The sequence below is a fragment of the Lagenorhynchus albirostris genome, chromosome 16 (assembly GCF_949774975.1).
Source record: "Lagenorhynchus albirostris chromosome 16, mLagAlb1.1, whole genome shotgun sequence".
Taxonomy (NCBI): domain Eukaryota; kingdom Metazoa; phylum Chordata; class Mammalia; order Artiodactyla; family Delphinidae; genus Lagenorhynchus; species Lagenorhynchus albirostris.
Window position 1 is genome coordinate 19,010,014 of NC_083110.1, and position 21,248 is coordinate 19,031,261.

Here is a 21,248-nt window from a genome sequence, read left to right on the forward strand (position 1 = left end):
CCGGCTCTAGGCACGCGGACTCAGTAAGTGTGGCTCACGGGCTCTAGAGCACAGGCTCAGTAGTTGTGGTGCACGGGATTAGTTGCTCCGCGGCATGTGGGATCTTCTGGGACCAGGGCTCAAACCCATACCCCCTGCATGGCAGGCAGATTCTTAACCACTGTGCCACCAGGGAAGTCCCCCTACCAGCTTTTCAATGTCATTTCATCTTCCTTTCAATGTCATTTCATCTTCCACTGTACCCTCAAGCTAAACCAAGCTATTTGCTGTTGCATTTAAATACCTTAAGATATTGTCCATTAATTATTTTGTTCATCTTCTTTCCTTTCCCCATCTCTGGTCCAAACTTAATCATATTTCCAAGCCCAATTCATACAGTATATCCCCCTTTCTTCTCCAGAAAAAAGGAGATATATTATATAATTATATATTATATTATATAATATATAATTATTCTTTTAAAGGTTTCAGAACATGTTATCAGTTTTTCCCTCAGGATGTTTATACTGTTCTCTATTGTAGCCTAATTATTTGTAAATGTGACTAACTTACCTCACTATAGGAAAGGTCTTTGAAAACAGAATCATCTTTCAGAGTAATAGTGGTGAATCTGTCTATCTTATTTGCTTTTTTGTGGGTTTTTTTGGTCTTCTGCCTCAGACTATAAGATTCCTGAATGTAGGAACATATACATGATAAATGTTTGTTTGCAGTTGTTAATAGAAACTGTCAAGACATAAAGAAGAATAGGCTTGTGGGATCAAAATTTTATAGCACTGATCTTGCATTTTGTCACTTACATTTACACATTTTCTAAGCTTCTACCTGTACAAGGTAGAAATTAATTTCTCTTATTTTTCCTGTCCACTTTCTTTTTTAAAATTTTTTAAAATTTAATTTTTATTTTATATTGGAGGATAGTTGATTTACAATGTTGTGTTAGTTTCAGGTGTACAGCTAAGTGATTCAGTTATACATATACATAAATCCATTCTTTTTCAGATTCTTTTCCCATGTAGGTTATTACAGAATATTGAGTAGAGTTCCCTGTGCTATACAGTAGGTCCCTGTTGTTATCAACTTTATATATAGTACTGGGTATATGTTAATGCCCAAATCCTAATTTCCTGTCCAGGATTTTGTTATTCCACTAAGACTATATTAATAGCACAACTGATCTTCTCATTTTTTATCTACTTTTTAATTTCATTATGCTCATCACTACTACTTAAAATGTTGATATACCTATATTAGTTCTTTACTTAAACACTTTAAATGATTTTTATCAACACTTAAAAAAGATAAAAAGGGGGCTTCCCTGGTGGCACAGTGGTTGAGAGTCCGCCTGCCAATGCAGGGGACACGGGTTCGTGCCCCGGTCCGAGAAGATCCCACATGCCGCGGAGCGGCTGGGCCCGTGAGCCACGGCCGCTGAGCCTGCGCGTCCGGAGCCTGTGCTCCACAACGGGAGAGGCCACAACAGTGAGAGGCCTGCGTACCGCAAAAAAAAAACACAAAAAGATAAAAAGAAAAAAGTGATAATAGAAAAAAATGCAAAACTTTGTTGTCATACAGACCTCCATTCAAACTCCAGCTCTCCCAAGTACTAGCTTTGTAGATAGTAATGCAACCATCCTAGACCCAAGTTTCATCACGTTAAATGATGACAATCTTATTAGAGATTTTCTGACAATTAGAGTTATGTCTGTAAATAGTGATACCTAGAATACACTAGGGACTTAGTAAATGGTGCTTACGATTAATGTATATAAATATGATAGCCTTGCCTCCAAGACTTTCTACAACATCGTGGGAAAGGACAGTTAAAAATATTCACTTAGCTACCTCACAGAGTTTAGGTAGAGATCAAGCAGTATATTTTGAGTGAATATATTCCATAAGCAATAAACTATATGGTAATAGAAGCTCACTATCATGCTCTTATTTTCAGAAGCTCTAGAATCCAAATTGCTTATTTTACAGATAAGGAAACTGAGTTCCAGGGAAGAGAAATGTCTTGAAAAATATTACCCAGCTGGTTAATGGCAGATTTGGTACATAAATCCACCTGTTGCCATTATTAATAGTTCTCTCTTCCCACAAAAATGTTCTGCTTTACTTAGCTATAACTTTTTTTTTTTGCTACAACTTTTACATGAAAATTGAATTCTTAAGTAAATCATATGACTCTGTTACATTCCCTATCCATAAACCTGGATGGAACACAGAAATAGTATTTTATTAATAAGTAAGCCACAATTACTAGTTTTTATAAATATTAGGGAATTCCTAATCAATTAGTATTACTCATGTGGGTGGGTAGCTAGAACTCAACATTCAAAATGAAATGTTTTATAAACTTTTAAAATGTATGCCTGGTGTATGCATATTGGTTAAATATTACTAAAAGGGGAATTCTTGTTCTTACCTTCAGAGTACACCTAATTTAATAATAGCATTTATAATTTTTAAAATAAGCCCAGAGGCATTTCGGAATGGATATATTTTTAATATATCAAAAACATAAGCAGTAGAACGTTTCACTAGAGTTTAGAAAATCTGAAGTACTGCCGGCAGAAATTCAACTTAATTAAAATTGAGAGAACAAATTCATAAAAAAAGATTTTTGGACTGATTTTTTAAGCATACTAAATTGTGATTTCAAACATATTCATGAGAATTCATTAGAGAAAGTTTTCCATAATATTTTAAAATGATATTTAGGGATTAAAATTGGACTCTGCTTTAAGGAATAATATACATTTCTACATTTTTATATGTAGTCCTTTAAATCAAATTTATAAATATATTAGCTTTAAAAAGCTTTCAGCTTCCCCACCTGTCAAAACTAGCACTCTTAAAACCTTGTGGGGTACACTCACAGATTCCTATCAGCTATAAAACTATCTCATTTTATTATAAAACCTTATAGGCTTCAGGGGCTGGGTTGAAACACGGTATTAAAAAATTAGGCTTACTTGATTGATTGCCTATTTTCTTTTTTTTCTCATACCAAATAAACCTGCAACTCTCTTTTTAATTTTTAAAATTTTTGGAATTTTATTTATTTTTTTATACAGCAGGTTCTTATTAGTTATCCATTTTATACATATTAGTGTATACATGTCAATCCCAATATCCCAATTCATCACACACACACACCCCGCCCCACCACCCCATTTTTTTCCCCCCTTGGTGTCCATACGTTTGTTCTCTGCATCTGTGTCTCAATTTGTGCCCTGCAAACCGGTTCATCTGTACCATTTTTCTAGGTTCCACATATATGCATTAATATACGATATTTGTTTTTCTCTTTCTGACTTACTTCACTCTGTATGACAGTCTCTAGATCCATCCACGTCTAAAAAATTATCTAGTTTTGTTCCTTTTTATGGCTGAGTAATATTCCATTGTATATATGTACCACATCTTCTTTACCTATCCATCTGTTGATGGACATTTAGGTTGCTTCCAACCTGGCTGTTATAAATAGTGCTGCAATGAACACTGGGGTGCATGTGTCTTTTTGAATTATGGTTTTCTCTGGGCATATGTCCAGTAGTGGGATTGCTGGGTCATATGGTAATTCTGTTTTTAGTTCTTTAAGGAACCTCCATACTGTCCTCCATAGTGGCTGTATCAATTTACATTGCCACCAGCAGTGCAAGAGGGTTCCCTTTTCTCCACACCCTCTCCACCATTTGTTGTTTGTAGATTTTCTGATGATGCCCATTCTAACTGGTGTGAGGTGATACCTCATTGTAGTTTTGATTTGCATTTCTCTAATAATTAGTGATGTTGAGCAGCTTTTCATGTGCTTCTTGGCCATCTGTATGTCTTCTTTGGAGAAATGTCTATTTAGGTCTTCTGCCCATTTTTGGATTGGGTTGTTTGTTTTTTTAATATTGACCTGCATGAGCTGTTTATATATTTTGGAGATTAATCCTTTGTCCACTGATTCATTTACAAATATTTTCTCCCATTCTGAGGGTTGTCTTTTCATCTTGTTTGTAGTTTCCTTTGCTGTGCATAAACTTTTAAATTTCATTAGGTCCCATTTGTTTATTTTTGTTTTTATTTCCATTACTCTAGGACGTGGATAAAAAAAGATCTTGCTGTGATTTATATCAAAGAGTGTTCTTCCTATGTTTTCCTCTAAGAGTTTTATAGTATCCGGTCTTACATTTATGTCTCTAATCCATTTTGAGTTTATTTTTGTGTATGGTGTTAGGGAGTGTTCTAATTTCATGCTTTTACATGTAGCTGTCCAGTTTTCCCAGCACCACTTATTGAAGATACTGTCTTTTCTCCATTGTATATCCTTGCCTCCTTTGTCATAGATTGGTTGATCATAGGTGTATGGGTTTATCTCTGGGCTTGCCTTACTTGATTGATTGCCTATTTTCTAATGGTAATAATAATAATGGTAATTAACATTTGTTCATGCTTCCCATATGTCAGTCACTTTGCTAAGCACTTTTGAAAAATTATACCATTTAAATAATAATATTTAGGGTTGATATTGTTAATATCTACCTTTTACAGTCATGGAAAAGAGGTCTCTAGGGGGCATATACATGTCTCCTATAAATGAAGAAGACCTCCTCCAATTTTTTTTTCCTTTTACATAATACCTCATTGTTTATGGTTTCATTTACAACATAGTTTTTAGCACTAGAGTTAAATGTTAGTTTTGAAAAAAATTAGTCATATATTATTTGTAAACCAACTTGTGTCCTGGGTCTAGGAGAAAATAAAGCTGTAAAAGGCATTTGGAAGACAAATGGAGAAATCTGAATATAGACTGAGTATTAGGAAATATTAAGAAGTGATTGTTAATTTTCTTCCATGTGATAACAATATCGTGGTTATATAAGAGCATACCCATTATTTTAGGAGACACTGGCTGAAATATTTCGGCAGAAAATGCTATGGTGTTGCAAATCATTCTGAAGTGGTTCAGAAATAAAAAGCAACTATGACTCTGGAAGTATGTTAAAATTACTATATCTAGATCATGGAAATATGCATGTACATTGTATGAGGGTTAAATTTTTCTATATATTTTAATTGCAAAAATAAATCAATAAATAAAATAAAATGTAAATAAAATGAAATAAAGTTAAAACTTTTAAAGAATTATTTGAAAAAAAATTTAAAAGCTTGGAAAACAGATAATATTTTCTATTTTCTTATTTTGTCATGGTATCAGGGATTTTATAGGCCATATAATCTATTCTCTTAACCCAAAATACCATTCCATCTGTCATATCCCTGAAGATCTTCCGGGTCTCCTTGGACATACCTGAAGGCTCAGTTCTGAGTTCTCTGGTGCTAAGAGATAAGTAAATTTTACCAGTAAAAACCAAAACTGAATGAGATTCATGACCTGCAAAAGCAATCCTCACATAGATTAGTGTGGCTGAAAACCCATAAGAAACAAGTTCACTCAGAATCTTGGTGTATATCATATGATTGAAATTTAAATACATGTGGCTATAGCATCAACCTTTCTCTAAAAAGAAAGGTTGCTAACTCAGAGTTGGTGATCTACATGGAGGCTCAAAAAAAGTGGTGCTGGTGGGAGGAGGTACCAAAAATCTGACATGAGAATCCCAATCATTTTGACAGATGTGACCCTACCATGGCCATATAGTTTCTGCACTACATGTTTTAGCTATAGGGTTAACACTAAGCCTTTAACATCTTTCCTCTGGTTCCTTTCTCACCAAAACAGGTAGGTTATTATAAGTTGTCGTCCAAAGTAGCCTTTCTCCATTGGAAAGGCATACTTTAACAAGCTTATATGAGTATTCTTATCTAAATGGTTCCATATATATTTTTTAATCTAAACATTGCAAGGATTTAGATTAATTTAAATTCAATTGAATCATGTTTTCTTTAGATCTTCGTTCCAGGTTTTTGTAATACTTTTTGTCTTGGGTGTTGCCAAGATGGAAAAAATAGAAATACTCATGTTTTGAAATTACACAGCTACACATAAAAAAGGAACAATTCAGGTCTTCCCTGGTGGCGCAGTGGTTGAGAATCTGCCTGTGAATGCAGGGGACACGGGTTTGAGCCCTAGTCTGGGAAGATCCCACATGCCGCGGAGCAACTAAGCCTGTGAGCCACAACTACTGAGCCTGCACGTCTGGAGGCTGTGCTCCACAACAAGAGAGGCCACGACAGTGAGAGGTCCACTCACCGCAATGAAGAGTGGCCCCCACTCGCCGCAACTGGAGAAAGCCCTCGCACAGAGACGAAGACCCAACACAGCCCAAAATAAAAATAAATAAATAAATTGAAAGAAGGCTCAACATTTAAAAAAAAAAAAAGGAACAATTCAATAAGTAAATATTATAAAGGCTGTGAGAAACTCAATCATGTCTTATAAGCCCATTCATTTTAATCACAAGTCTGCCTTTACGATGTGACTCAGCACCTAGCATATTTTACTTTGCACACAATTTAAATAAATTTAGTTGCCTGAATTCCATGCCCACTTTACAGTAAACTGGAAGTACAGAGGAAGAGTGCTAGTCTGATCCCAAGGAAGGAAAATAAAATCTATCAAAGAAGAGACAGAAAGCTCAGATAACTGGGGTCTTTCAGTTTATGAATAAACTTTCCTGCTCATATCAGGACACCTCCATCCTATCACTGTATTATAGCATAGTACAGTTATGTTTGGTCATAATACTGACAATGAGTCATCTACCACATCATCACCCAGCATTTACTGATTTTCTACTGCATGGGAGTTATATAGCACCATTCCTGCTCTCAAGGAACTTAAAATCTCTGTGCCCAGAAAATATCAAATTATATTTGGAATATTTTAGTTGGTAAGTTAAATTGCATGGAATACAATTTGAAGACAAATTCAAGTAGATAGTATTTTTGAAGTTAAAAATGTATCTTCGTCCAAAACAATTTGTTCTATAAGAGTTCCAGGAAAGCAAGTGCTTTACTAAATATAGTTTTCGTATATCTTTGATGGTGTAATATTTAATGTTTGTTTATAATTAATTTAAAAATTTTTCAAACATAAAATCCTGACACAGTATATGAATAATGTACCACTAAAATAGGTATGCCCACTAAAATAGGTATAATTTGAGAAGAAATTCTACATCTCTACTGATAGCATAGTTCCTTCTTTTTTTTTAAGTTTTTTTTTTAATGTGGACCATTTTTAAGTTTTCATTGAATTTGTTACAATATTGCTTCTGTTTTATGCTTTGGTTTTTTGGCTGCAAGTCATGTGGGATCTTAGCTCCCCAACCAGGGATCGAACCTGCACCCCCTGCACTGGAAGGTGAAGTCTTAACCACTGGACCAGCAGGGAAATCCCAATTCCTTCTTAATTATACTTTTGTAATGAATATAATTTTATAAAATTATACATGTATTAAATGTATAACTGAATATAATTAACAGATTTCTTCCCAATAGTTTATGGAAATCTGAACACTTTATCTTTCTAACAACATTTTTCTTCATAGAATAACAATCTGAGGAATGTAGTATAGAATTGCAAATAACTGTCCATATATTATGCTTATATATGTCTATATTATTATGATTTCATATAGTGCCATGTTTATGATCTATATAAATATGCTGAGAATGCCTGCCATCATATATACATAGTAAATTTTAAAAATCTCATTAGATTAATGTCAGTTGAATATAGGATATGTAATCCCCAAAGAAAAGTGAACAGTTATAATTTGTAACCTATTTAACACTTGCTAGGTATTTAAAAAAGAAAAACATATATCAATTTAGAAAATTCACAAATATTGTTTTGTGACTACATTACTGGGTAACTGTCCATTTTTTCTATTCTGACCCACAGTTAGCTGAAGTTTCCGTATTTAAAAAGAAATTGTCAAACTCCTTATCATACATTCTTTGAAAATTCAAAATTCCCTCTCTAAGAGCACTATAAATTACTGAGGACTTACATCCCCATTGACCAACTTTCTACTCTGCATTTCTGCCCTTACTGATCTATTCCTTTCACTTGAGACTAACCTTCCATGACTATTCCCTTCTCACTATGTTATAGTGGCCCAACATTTTTAAACTCTTTAAAAATCATCCATATACATAATTTGTGTAATGAAAAAATTGTGAAATTGTTTAGGGGTAATAATGGGAATTTCACAAAGTGGGAATGAAAATATCTTAAAATTATAATCTATCTTGTTTTTATCTGAATATTTAGAAAATTGGAGAAAACACTGTTTCCACATTAAAAGGAACAAGTCAGAAAATCTAAAAGTTCATGACCATTTTATTAACCTATCAGAGATGTCAATGAAAAATTACACTGGCTAAATTAAACAAGCAAGGAAAAATTTATTCAAGAGTAGTGCATAGGGGAGAGAGACTGAACTCAACTCTGCTGAAACAAAAGTTGGGAGAGTTTTTAAGCACTGAGGTGGGCTAGCAGAAAAGCATTGGAGGACATTAAAGGGGAGTTGGTCAATGTGGTTAGACCATCTATGTATGGTAATGATGCTTATGAAAGTTTGGCTCCTACTATCCAGCAGAGGCTGGTAGATAAGAGACACTATCTTTCTTGATTATTACACTTCAAAGGGCTAGCTCCCAGGTCCTTGTGAAAAATATTCCTGAATTGTAAACCTGGCAAGATGCTGGGAGAATATTTGCATCTCAAAGGGACAGAGAGGGGCTTCCCTGGTGGTGCAGTGGTTGAGAGTCCGCCTGCCGACGCAGGGGACACGGGTGCGTGCCCCGGTCCGGGAAGATCCCACATGCCGCGGAGCGGCTAGGCCCGTGAGCCATGGCCGCTGAGCCTGTGCTCCGCAACGGGAGAGGCCACAGCAGTGAGAGGCCCGCATACCGCAAAAAAAAAAAAAAAAAAAAAAAAAAAAAACCAAAAGGGACAGAGAAAGAATTTACAAGTTTTCTAAAGTAAATGCTCTAAAAAAAGGTAAAGTCAGTGACCTATAGTTAGGAAGAAACCTGTCTAAAGCTTAGTCAATCTGGAATTAACAATAAGGTCTTCTTGTTTAGAGGTCACAAGGCAACCAACTAACCTGAAGTCTAGGGGGAGTCAGGTGCCTGCTGGAAGAAGTCCTAGCAAACGCTTGCTTGTCTTGGGCAGGTGCCATTGGACATTGGTAAGATGAATCTAGTTAAAAGAGTTGACAAACTGGTTGAGCTTGGATCATCTTATGATACCAAAAAGTAAGCAATTCCTCAAAAAATATCAGAGAGGACATGTTAAAAAGAAACAGGAGCCAAGGGGCTTCCCTGGTGGCGCAGTGGTTAAGAATCTGCCTGCCAATGCAGGGGACACGGCTTCAAGCCCTGGTCTGGGAAGATCCCACATGCCGCGGAGCAACTAAGCCTGTGAGCCACAACTACTGAGCCTGCACGTCTGGAGGCTGTGCTCCACAACAAGAGAGGCCACGACAGTGAGAGGTCCACTCACCGCAATGAAGAGTGGCCCCCACTCGCCGCAACTGGAGAAAGCCCTCGCACAGAAAGGAAGACCCAACACAGCCAAAAATAAATAAATAAATAAATAAATAAATAAATAAATAGAAACAGGAGCCAAACTCTAAAAGCTTCCAGTAGCAAAGGTGGGACAACTGGTCAACAAACTAGGGTTAAATCCACAGAATACAATAAATATGCAGGAACCAACTGTGACAGAAATAAACTGAATGAATAATGTGAGAGAAGGGGTAGCTCTTCCTATTAGTTCTAATTAATAAATTCAGAAGAAATAGGGATATAAAAAATGACTTAGGCAAACATCACTGTAATATCTGTGGTTAGATTAAGTGATGAACATTAAAATTAGTAGATAAACACTTGAGAATAAGATTTGGATAGCCTTAAATCATTTTCTCCAAGATATTTATTAATTACAAAGAAAAAATGATCATAAATTTACAGTAGAGAGAGCTAACAACCAACACTTTAGCCAAGTGATAAAGACCAACATCACAAGAAATATAACATATTGACATCTTGTACCTCCTGATTTGATGGACAGAGAACATAATATAATCATGAGAAAAATATCAGACAAATCCAAATTAAGGGACAGTCTGTAAAATACCTGATCTGTATCAAGTATCAAGGTCATAAAAGACAAAGAAAGGTAAGGAACTGGCATAGTTTATAGGAGACTAGGAGATTTGACAACCAAATACAATCTTGGCTTTAATCTTAGAACAAAAAAAGAATGTTAGTGGAAAAATTGATGAAGTGTATATACTTTAGCTAGTAGTATAATACCAATGTTCATTTCTTAGTTTTGACAAGCAGACCTTAGTTATGCCAGATGGCAACATCAGGAGAAACTGGGTGAAGGGTATATGGGAACTCTCTATATTATAACTGTAACTTTTCTATAATTCTAAAACTAATTCAAAATGAAACTTAATGAAAAATGTACATCCCAATGGTCAAACATACTTCAGAAAGCACATGATAATTTATTTTTTAGTGGTCACCTTTCTTTTAAGGGTCATCTTCTTAATTTGCCCTTTTCTCTCCTATATGTTCTCCTACAAAAAAAAAATACTGTATATTTTTAAGCAAACTTTTAAAGTATTGTCTGATATCTATTCACACCTCAGAACCTCATCTTCCAGCACCGCACAGTATATATTCCTGAAGAAAGAATCCTCTCTCTAAAAGTCTGAAATTATTAAAATATTTTTTTTCTTTGCTAGAGTTCTTTTTTTGAAGAAATAAAAAGAAGTAAGGGCAAAAATAAACATGAAATTGTTAACCCAAATAGGAATTTATTCCAAGGACACAAGGATAGTTCAACATCCTCAAATGTGAAACAACACATTAACAAAATGAAGGATAAAAGTTTTATGATCATATCAGTAGCTGTAGAAAAAGCTTTTGACAAAATTCAACATTCATTTAAGATTAAAAAAACTCTCAATAAAGCATGAATAGAGGGAATGTATCTCAACATGATACAGGTCATATAAGACAAGCCCATAGCTAACATCGCACTCAATTGTGAAAAGCTGAAAGCTTTTCCTCTAAGATCAGGAACAAGAATGACCACTTTCACCGCTTTTATTCAAGATAGTATTGGAATTCCTACCTGGATCAATTAGGCAAGAAAAAGAAAGAAAAAGACATTCAAATTGGAATGAAAGAAGTAAAACTGTCACTATTTCAGATGACAATATATTAGATGTAGAAAACCCTCAAAACTCCATCAAAAAATTGTTACACTAATAAACTCAGTAAAGTTGTAGGATAAAAATTAACACACAAAAATCTGTTGCATTTCTATACACTAATAATGACTATCAGAAAGAGAAATTAAGAAAACAATCTCATTTACTACTGCATCAAAAATAATAAAAGTCCTAGGAATAAATTTAACCGTGGCGGGGGCGGTGAAAGAACTGTATATTGAAAATTATATTAATGAAAGAACTTGAAAAAGACACAAATAAAAGGTAAGATATTTCATGATCATGAATTGGAAGAATATTGTTAAAATTCCTATAATGCCCAAAACATTATACAGATTCAGTGCAACCCTTATCAAAAATTCCAATGGCATTTTTCACAGAAATAGAACAAATAATCCTAAAATTTGTATGGAATCCTATAAGACCCTCAATAGTGAAAGCAATCTTAAGGAAGAAGAACAAAACTGGAGGCATTATGCTCCCTGATTTCAAACTATATTACAAAGCTGTAGTAGCTAAAGCAGTATGGTATTGACATAGAAGCAGACATGTAGTTCAGTGGAACAGAATACAGAGTCCAGAAATCCATGCATATACAGTCAATTAATGTAAACAAAGGAGCCAAGAATATACAGTGGGGAAAGAACAGTCTCTTTGATAAATGGTGTTGGGAAAATTGGATAACAACACACAAAAGAATGAAAATGGAACACTATCTTACAGCATACACAAAAAATAACTCAAAATGGATTAAAGACTTGAATTAAGACCTGAAACCATAAGTCTCCTAGAAGAAAACAAAAGAAGTAAGCTCCTGAACATAGGTCTTGGAATGATATTTTAAAACCTGACACAAAAGCAAAAGCAACAAAATTTAAAATAAACAAGTGGCACTACATCAAACTAAAAAGCTTCTGCATAGCAAAGGAAACCATCCACGAAATGAAAAGGCAATGTACTGAATGGGCGAAAATATTTGTAAGTCATATATCAGACAAGGGGCTAACATCCAAAATATCTAGAGAACACATACAAGTAAACAGTAAAAATACAAACAATCTGGTTAAAAAATGAGCAGAAGACCTGAATAGACATTTTTCCAAAGAAGTCATAGATAGCTAACAGGTACATGAAAATATGCTGTACATCTTTAATCATCAGGAAACTGCAAATGAAAATCACAATGAGATATCACCTCAAATCTGTTAGAAGGGCAATTATCAAGAAGACTAGAAATAACAAGTGCTGATGAGGAGGCAGAGAAAAGGGAACACTTGTGCACTGTTGGTAGGGATGTAAATTGGTGCAGCCACTTTTGAAAACAGTATCGAGGGGCCTCAAGTAATTAAAAATAGAACAACCATACAAATCATCAATTCCACTTTTGGTTATTCATCTGAAGAATCAAAAACACTAACTCAAAAGGTATGTGCACCCCCATGATCACTGCAGCATTATTTACAATAGCCAAGATATGGAAAAAACTTGATCGACGAATGACTAAAGAAAATGTGGTATATAAATATATATGTATGAAAATGGAATCTTTTTCAGCCATAAAAAAAGAGAAGGAAATCCTACCATTTGCAGCAACATGGATGGACCTTGCAGACATTATGCTAAGTGAAATAAGACAGAGAAAAGACAAATACCATATGATCTCTCTTATATGTGAAATCTAAAACTATTTTTTAAAAAACCTCATAGATACAGATACCAGATTGATGCCTGCCAGAGGTGGAGAGGTGTGGGAGATGCATAAATTGTTTCTGGTTTTGGTTTTATACTTTAAATAAATTGATTATTTTAATAAAAGAAATTATTATCCTAAGATTCTAGATTCCTACCAAAGCAAAATCAGAACACTTACTTATAAGCTGAGAAGCTGTAAAAAGTCCACCTATTTTTGGATAACATCATCATTTCTTAAAGGAACTTTTCCCAAATCTTGAAGCTAGAATACCATCATTAAATGACACCCAAGTTATGATTTAGAATGTTTAAATGGGCTTTCATACCACAATAAAATAAAATGTGGTCCAGACTATTCCTACCAAGAGAAAATCTGTGAGAGTAAGGCAGCTGGACAAAGCAACCTGTGCTACTCTTCCTTAGATTCATCCTCTGCCCCCCTGGGTATTTTTTCTTAAATACCACTGCCACCATATCCTTGGTTTCACTTGAGGGCCTGAGTGTCTCTTCCTACATACTTCCTACTAGCATCTTGCTTGTGTGGACAAATAAAATTTCTCTTAACTGCCTCTGGCCAGCTAACATAAGACTGTATTATATATATATAACAACATTAGATAAAATATTAGAAATAAGAAATGACAGTCAGATTAAGAGTAACATGGTCTTGGGCTTCCCTGGTGGCGCAGTGGTTGAGAGTCCGCCTGCCGATGCAGGGGACACGGGTTCGTGCCCCGGTCTGGGAAGAACCCACATGTCGCAGAGCGGCTAGGCCCGTGAGCCATGGCCGCTGAGCCTGCGCGTCCGGAGCCTGTGCTCCGCAACGGGAGATGCCACAACAGTGAGAGGCCCACGTACCGCAATAAAAAAAAAAAAAAAAGAGTAACATGGTCTTGGTAAAGAGACATCTAAAAATGGCTTATTATTCCATCGCAGTTAGTGCTCACCCTCTATACTGAGAAAGTCATTTCAGTATCCATTGCTGACCTCACAGGCACCTTATTGGACATCACTGTGTCCCAAATATAATCATAGGTGACCAAGTCCCAGAGAGAAAGGATTTTTCTATTCCAGCTCCCTGAGCACCCATTTTTTCTCAAATTGACTGACATTAGGAACGTGAGTTAGCCTTCAGAAGAGACCAATGTACTTTCTTTTTAAGTTTGTTACTTTCCTTCCAGTTATACTGATACATAATTCACATAAAGCACTGTACAAGTCTGAGGTATAAAACATAATGATTGACTTATATACATCATGAAACAATGACCACATTAAGTTTAATGAACATCGATCATCTCATACAGATACAAAATAAAATATAAAGAAAGAAATATTTTTTCCTTCTGATGAGAATTCTTAGGACTTACTGTCTTAACAACTTTCATTCAACAATGTTAATTAATCATGTTATACGTTACATCCCTAGTACTTATTTATCTTGTAACTGGAAGTTTGTACCTTTTGACCACTTTCATCCCATTCTCCTTCCCCCACCCCCCGCCTCCTGTAACAACAAATCTGATCTCTTTTTTTTTAACATGTTTATTGGAGTATAATTACTTTACAATGGTGTGCTACTTTCTGCTGTACAACAAGGTGAATCAGCTATATGTATACATATATCCCCATATCCCCTCCCTCTTGCGTCTCCCTCCCACCCTCCCTATCCCACCCCTCTAGGTGGTCACAAAGCACCTAGCTGATCTACCTGTGCTATGTGGCTGCTTCCCACTAGCTATCTGTTTTACATTTGGTAGTATATATATGTCCATGCCACTCTCTCACTTGGCCCCAGCTTACCCGTCCCCCTCCCCGTGTCTTCAAGTCCATTCTCTATGTCTACATCTTTATTCCTGTCCTGACCCTAGGTTCTTCAGAACCACTTTTTAATTTTTTTAGATTTCATATATATGTGTTAGCATACGGTATTTGTTTTTCTCTTTCTGACTTATTTCACTCTATATGACAGACTCTAGGTCCACCCACCTCACTACAAATAACTCAAGATGCCACCAGAAAACTACTAGAGTTAATCAATGAATTTGGTAAAGTTGCAGGATACAAAATTAACGCACAGAAACCTCTTGCATTCCTATACACTAATGATGAAAAATCTGTAACAGAAATTAAGGACACACTCCCATTTACCATTTCAACAAAAAGAATAAAATACCTAGGAATATACCTACCTAGGGAGACAAAAGACCTCTATGCAGAAAACTATAAGACACTAATGAAAGAAATTAAAGATGATACCGACAGATAGAGAGATATACCATGTTCTTGGAATGGAAGAATCAATATTATGAAAATGACTCTACTACCCAAAGCAATCTACAGATTCAATGCAATCCCTATCATATTACCAATAGCATTTGTTACAGAACTAGAACAAAAAGTCTTAAAATTTGTATGGAGATACAAAAGACCCCGAATAGCCAAAGCAGTCTTGAGGGAAAAAAATGGAGCTGGAGGAATCAGACTCCCTGACTTCAGACTATATTACAAAGCTACAGTAATCAAGACAATATGGTACTGGCACAAAAACAGAAATATAGATCAATGGAAGATAGAAAGCCCAGAGATAAACCCACGCACCTATGGTCAACTAATCTATGACAAAGAAGGCAAGGATATACAATGGAGAAAAGACAGTATCTTCAATAAGTGGTGCTGGGAAAACTGGACAGCTACATGTAAAAGCATGAAATTAGAACACTCCCTAACACCATACACAAAAATAAACTCAAAATGGATTAGAGACCTAAATGTAAGACAAGACACTATAAAACTCTTAGAGGAAAACATAGGAAGAACACTCTTTGACATAAATCACAGCAAGATCTATTTTTATCCACCTCCTAGAGTAATGGAAATAAAAGCAAAAATAGACAAATGGGACCTAATGAAACCTTTTGCACAGCAAAGGAAACCATAAACAAGACCAAAAGACAACCCTCAGAATGGGAGAAAATATTTGCAAACGAATCAACAGACAAAGGATTAATCTCTAAAATATATAAACAGCTCATGCAGCTCAATATTAAAAAAACAAACAACCCAATCCAAAAATGGGCAGAAGACCTAAATAGACATTTCTCCAAAGAAGACATACAGATGGCCAAGAAACACATGAAAAGCTGCTCAACATCACTAATTATTAGAGAAATGCAAATGAAAACAATGAGGTATCACACCAGTTAGAATGGGCATCATCAGAAAATCTAGAAACAACAAATTCTGGAGAAGGTGTGGAGAAAAGGGAACCCTCTTGCACTGTTGGTGGGAATGTAAATTGATACAGCCACTATGGAGAACAGTATGGAAGTTCCTTAAAAAACTAATAATAGAATTACCATATGATCCAGCAATCCCACTATTGGGCATATACCCAGAGCAAACCATAATTCAAAAAGACACATGCACCCCAATGTTCACTGCTGCACTATTTACAATAGCCAGGTCATGGAAGCAACCTAAATGCCCATTGAGAGACAAATGGATAAAGAAGATGTGGTACATATATACAATGGAATATTACTCAGCCATAAAAAGGAAACAAATTGGGTCATTTGTTGAGATGTAGATGGATTTAGATATTGTCATACAGAGTGAAGTAAGTTAGAAAGAGAAAAACAAATATTGTATATTAACGCATATATGTGGAACCTAGAAAAATGGTACAGATGAACCAGTTTGCAGGGCAGAAGTTGAGGCACAGATGCAGAGAAGAAACATATGGACACCAAGGGGGGAAAGCCATTCAGGGCTGTGGGTGGAGGTGTGATGAATTGGGCAATTGGTATTGATATGTATACACTGATGTGTATAAAACTGATGACTAATAAGAACCTGCTGTATAAAAAAGAAATTAAATAAATAAATAAAAAGATTTACCAAACAAAAATAAAATGAGATATTCATTTGAAAACTTTAAGATTGTATTTTAATTCAGTGTTAGTAACAAAATGAGTATGTTAGTGAGAAAGATATGACTGGGAGAAGTCAATGGGGAGGAAGGGCAGATGGATAGTGATAAGCAGGGGAAATGTGGTAATAGAGAAAGCACTGAGTTGGGTCTCTCATTAAATGGTTGACCTACTTTGGACAATTCATTTAGTCCAACATGAGTTTTCCATGTAACAAACTGAGAACTTGTGACTGTTGTTATAATTTAACCAGTTATTATCCAATCACTTGGACCACAGTAATTCTCAGAGTACATTTCAAGTGTACCTGGAATAAAGTACAGCTTGTCTGTGGAATGAGTTAATAATGCAGTTTTTGAGTAATTTCTTTCCTTAATTATAGGATAACTTTACTGTTTATATTTTTCTTGTTATTTTTTAAAATTTTATTATCAATTGAAAAAAAAAAAGAAAGAGAATATGGAGAGTGTTCTGAGTCATAATGTTGGTATGTTATTCCAACAGTTCCCAAAGAATCTAAGTGTGCTGATTTTAGCACTTAAACTTAGATTCTTTGGGAACTGGTTGAATCTAAGCTTAAGGCCTAAAAACAGCAAGTTTATTTTACATATTTATGCTTATCATTACTACCAATAATATCCATAATTCTCCAATTACCACCAGGCTCAATATATCTACTTCTTCACGTATTACATTGTTAGATATCAATTAAAGCCCTCTTCCCTCGACACAAAATGTAGGTATTTCAATTCCTTTCTTTCATGCAGTTCCAAAAAAATTATTTTACATGTCTGAGATTCAAAATGGTTAAAACTCCTTTGCTGCTGCAAAACGAAAACACAGAGTTAATAGTAATATGTGTTCCACGTCAGCAGCCCTAACAATACATTTAAAGTATACAAGCTAAATCCATATGGCCAGAACACACACCAAAGTTAAACAAACAAAACATAATTCTTCCTGTCTTCTGAATGTGAATTTGGAGAGGCAAACGTCTGGATTAGGAAGGCACTTAGCAGCATACAGGTTTTTCCAAGTAAAACTCCATTCAGGAACTAGAAATGAGACTCTGCTCAAGAGGCAGCATCTGACGTGTGAGCCTAACTTAGCACTGAGACAGGATGTAGATGAAGCTGTGCCTACGGATGAGCACAAGCAGATAATAAAATTAAGGGCTCAGTGAGTCAGGCTTTCAATGGTAAAACTCCAGGGTATTTGGAAAAACCATTTTTACTGCAGCCTCAATGTAAACAGCTCACAAACAAAATCTATAGTGTTTAGAAACATTTTCAAAGTAAAAGATGAAACAGAATGCTTTTTGCCAAAGGTACTCAAGTATGGGATTGCACAGGCCTGTAAATTTGTTTTAAGTGAGAGGAAAAACATGTTGCAAAATTATTCTGTTTTTCCAAGTAAGGTCATAAAACACACACAAACATCTGCATATACACACATTCAAAACAAACAAATGATGGTGGGGGAAGAAAAACTTTAACGCAAAAGACTTACCATCCACTATCACTATTATTTATTTATTTTTTAAAAAAGAGTATTTTAACATTAAAAAAATTCAGAAGGACCCAATTGAAAAAGACAAGCTTTTCTCAGAAAGAACAACTGATACTATGGTTGGTGTTACCTTTCTCCCACCCCACCTTATTGTCATTTGGCAATCTCTTGAGATGTTTTTGGTTGTCACAGCCAAGGTGGGGTGCTACTGGCATCAACTGGGTAGAAGCCAGAGATGCTGCTAAACATCTTACAGTGCACAGGACAACTCCACACAGCAAAGTAGTATCTGACCCCCAGTGCCATCAGTACAACAGTTGAGAAGCTCTGCCTTACACTAACGTTCTGCCCAAGGGTCAGTGGATGCTGGCTCTGACTGATCCTGATGTGCTGGTCAGATTGAGAAGCCAGTGATACCTGGTGAGCTTGTATGTCTTTTAATTTGTATTTTGCTTACAATCATTCTTAACAATAATAATTTAGCAATAGAACTGCAGTGGTAAAGTTCTACTCTACCAATTAGGACCAGACTGAAACACTGGTCACTAAACTGCAGGTCTATCACTTTGACACAGATCCCAGTTGCTTATTAGCTGGTATCTAAACATCAACACATTAGAGTCGATTAGGAGGTGGTGTTATTTTTTACTGGGAGGTAAAAGAATATTTTGCCAGGTTTTAACAACACATGCTTCATTAAATATTCAGTAAAAGAGCATATACGTTTTATTAATGTAACTTCTTAAAGATTGGGAAAATAGAATGAATTTATAACCATGATTCCCTCTCATTAGTAAAACTGTAGGCAGCTTCTTTTTTTTTCCTTAAGTTTATTTGGACATTATGCGTGTATAAAATTATGAATTAAACTGTAAATAGTATGGTTGACTTTTAAATTTTATTTATAAAATACTTTTTCATATACCAAAGATTTAGCAAGTGAAATTTCAATGACTATCCTTGAATAGTACACATACATGTGATTATTTCTACAAATTATATTACAAAATGGGATCTTACCTTGTATGCTTTTCTGTTATTTATTTAACATTTTTATATAAAGTATTTACATATTTGTAAAATGCAGTTTCATCACAACTTTAAATCTCTCTTATCCACCATACAGATCCAGTATCATCTTTTTACATGTCTGTAATGGTTATCAGGGGTTTTCCATTTCTGTATATATGTATGTATACATGGAGATAAGTAGGTACATATGTTTGTATATCTGTATGTATATATGTGTATTGAGTAGGTTGTGATAGATATCTTTCTACATTTCTCCAAATGTATCTGGAGGGAAAATTTTAGAAGATAAATCAATTCTATTAAAGATTTTTAATACATAATTTCTAATTTCCCTCCAGAAAATTTACCCTAATAAATATCCCCACAAACTGTGTTAAGTGTCTACTTTCCAAGATATCTTTCTGTCCAGATATCAACAATTTTTTTTTTATTTTTGCATTAAAAAAAAGACAAGGAGATAGTTTTTCATGTTTGTTCTTGTTTGCATTTCTGTAACTTCTGATGAGATGGAACAACTGTCTACATGCTTACTTTAAATGTGCATGGATTCTTTGTGAATATCCTGTTCAGGAACTCTGCCCAATTTTCTGTTGGTGGGGGTGAGGGGTGAGAATCTGTTTATACACAAACACTTTCTTACATAAATTGTGCTTATCTCCCAAATTTGATGTTTCTCTTTTAATAGTTTTTCAGACTTGATTTTGTTTTGTTTGTTTTGGTTTATTTTACTTTATTTTGTGTTCTCTGGAGTAAAAGCTTGTGTGCTTTTTCTTTTCTTTTTTTTTGGATTCTCCATTTTTATTGTAACATACATGTTCTTTGTTTAGTATATAGAGTTTTAAAATTTTTATATTGGAGTATAGTTGATTAATAATGTTTCAGGTGTACAGCAAAGTGATTCAGTTGTACATATACATGTACCTATTCTGTTTCAAATTATTTTTTCCTTTGTCTTTTTTTTTCCTATCTTGGAATCATAGTTAGAAAGATCCTTATCATCCCAAGGTTACAAAAATAAGTATTTACTTTTTTATCTAGTACAGACTGTGTTAGTCATATTCTGCAGTTCACTGCACACTATCACTCTTGGTAAATAGAGTGCTCTCCAAACCCCAAGATAATTCCTTCCTTCCTTCCCTCCTTCTTGCCTTCCTTGCATCCATTCCCATTCCTTATGCCTATTTCTCTATTTCTTCCCTGAAAATTAAAATACAAACTGTTGTTTTATTAACCGACTCTGGTTCACCTTGACTTAGAGGGTTGTTTTTAATTCACTGCACAAATATATGAGTCCCTTATGATTAGACATTACTGTATTTCACAAACACTATATTTTAATAAGACTGATCCTGTGTCAAGCATGTACTATGTTTCCATCACTGACTAGATCCTTTACAAACATTCTTTCTTATTACAATGCTTCAGGAGAGTTATTATCTAAATTGAAATATAAGGAATCAGAATCTCAAAGAAATAAATAAATTACTAAGAGTCACACAGTCACTAATTAAAGGAACCAACATTCACCCTAGTGAAGAAGGTGGCTTTAAAGCCAGAGCTCTTTTGTTTACCTCTTAGTGCCTCATAAAAATGAAAGCAAATGGAACCAAGGGAGTTCTGCATATTTTCAGAAACTACGCTTTGCAAATAAAATCCCTTTTCTCTATCACATCATTTTATGTAATTTTAAGAAATTTCAGTAACAGTAGTTTCTAACTTCGTCATTTCACAGAACTACACTAATTTAATGTGACATGCACGGCTACACAATTGCAAGCAGATGGATGTGGGCAGCAGGTGTAATAACCGCCCTGGTTCTGCTTCTATGCAGCTCGATTTCAAAATGTAGATTCCTGCCATTTTA

The 21,248-nt window shown here is 34.9% G+C and overlaps 1 protein-coding gene across 1 annotated transcript in view; it reads right to left on the reverse strand.

Moving 5' to 3' along the window:
- CTNNA3 (catenin alpha 3) overlaps window positions 1–21,248 on the reverse strand; it is a 1,656,790-nt gene that overhangs the window by 134,069 nt on the left and 1,501,473 nt on the right. The gene's annotated exons all lie outside the window — the stretch shown is intronic.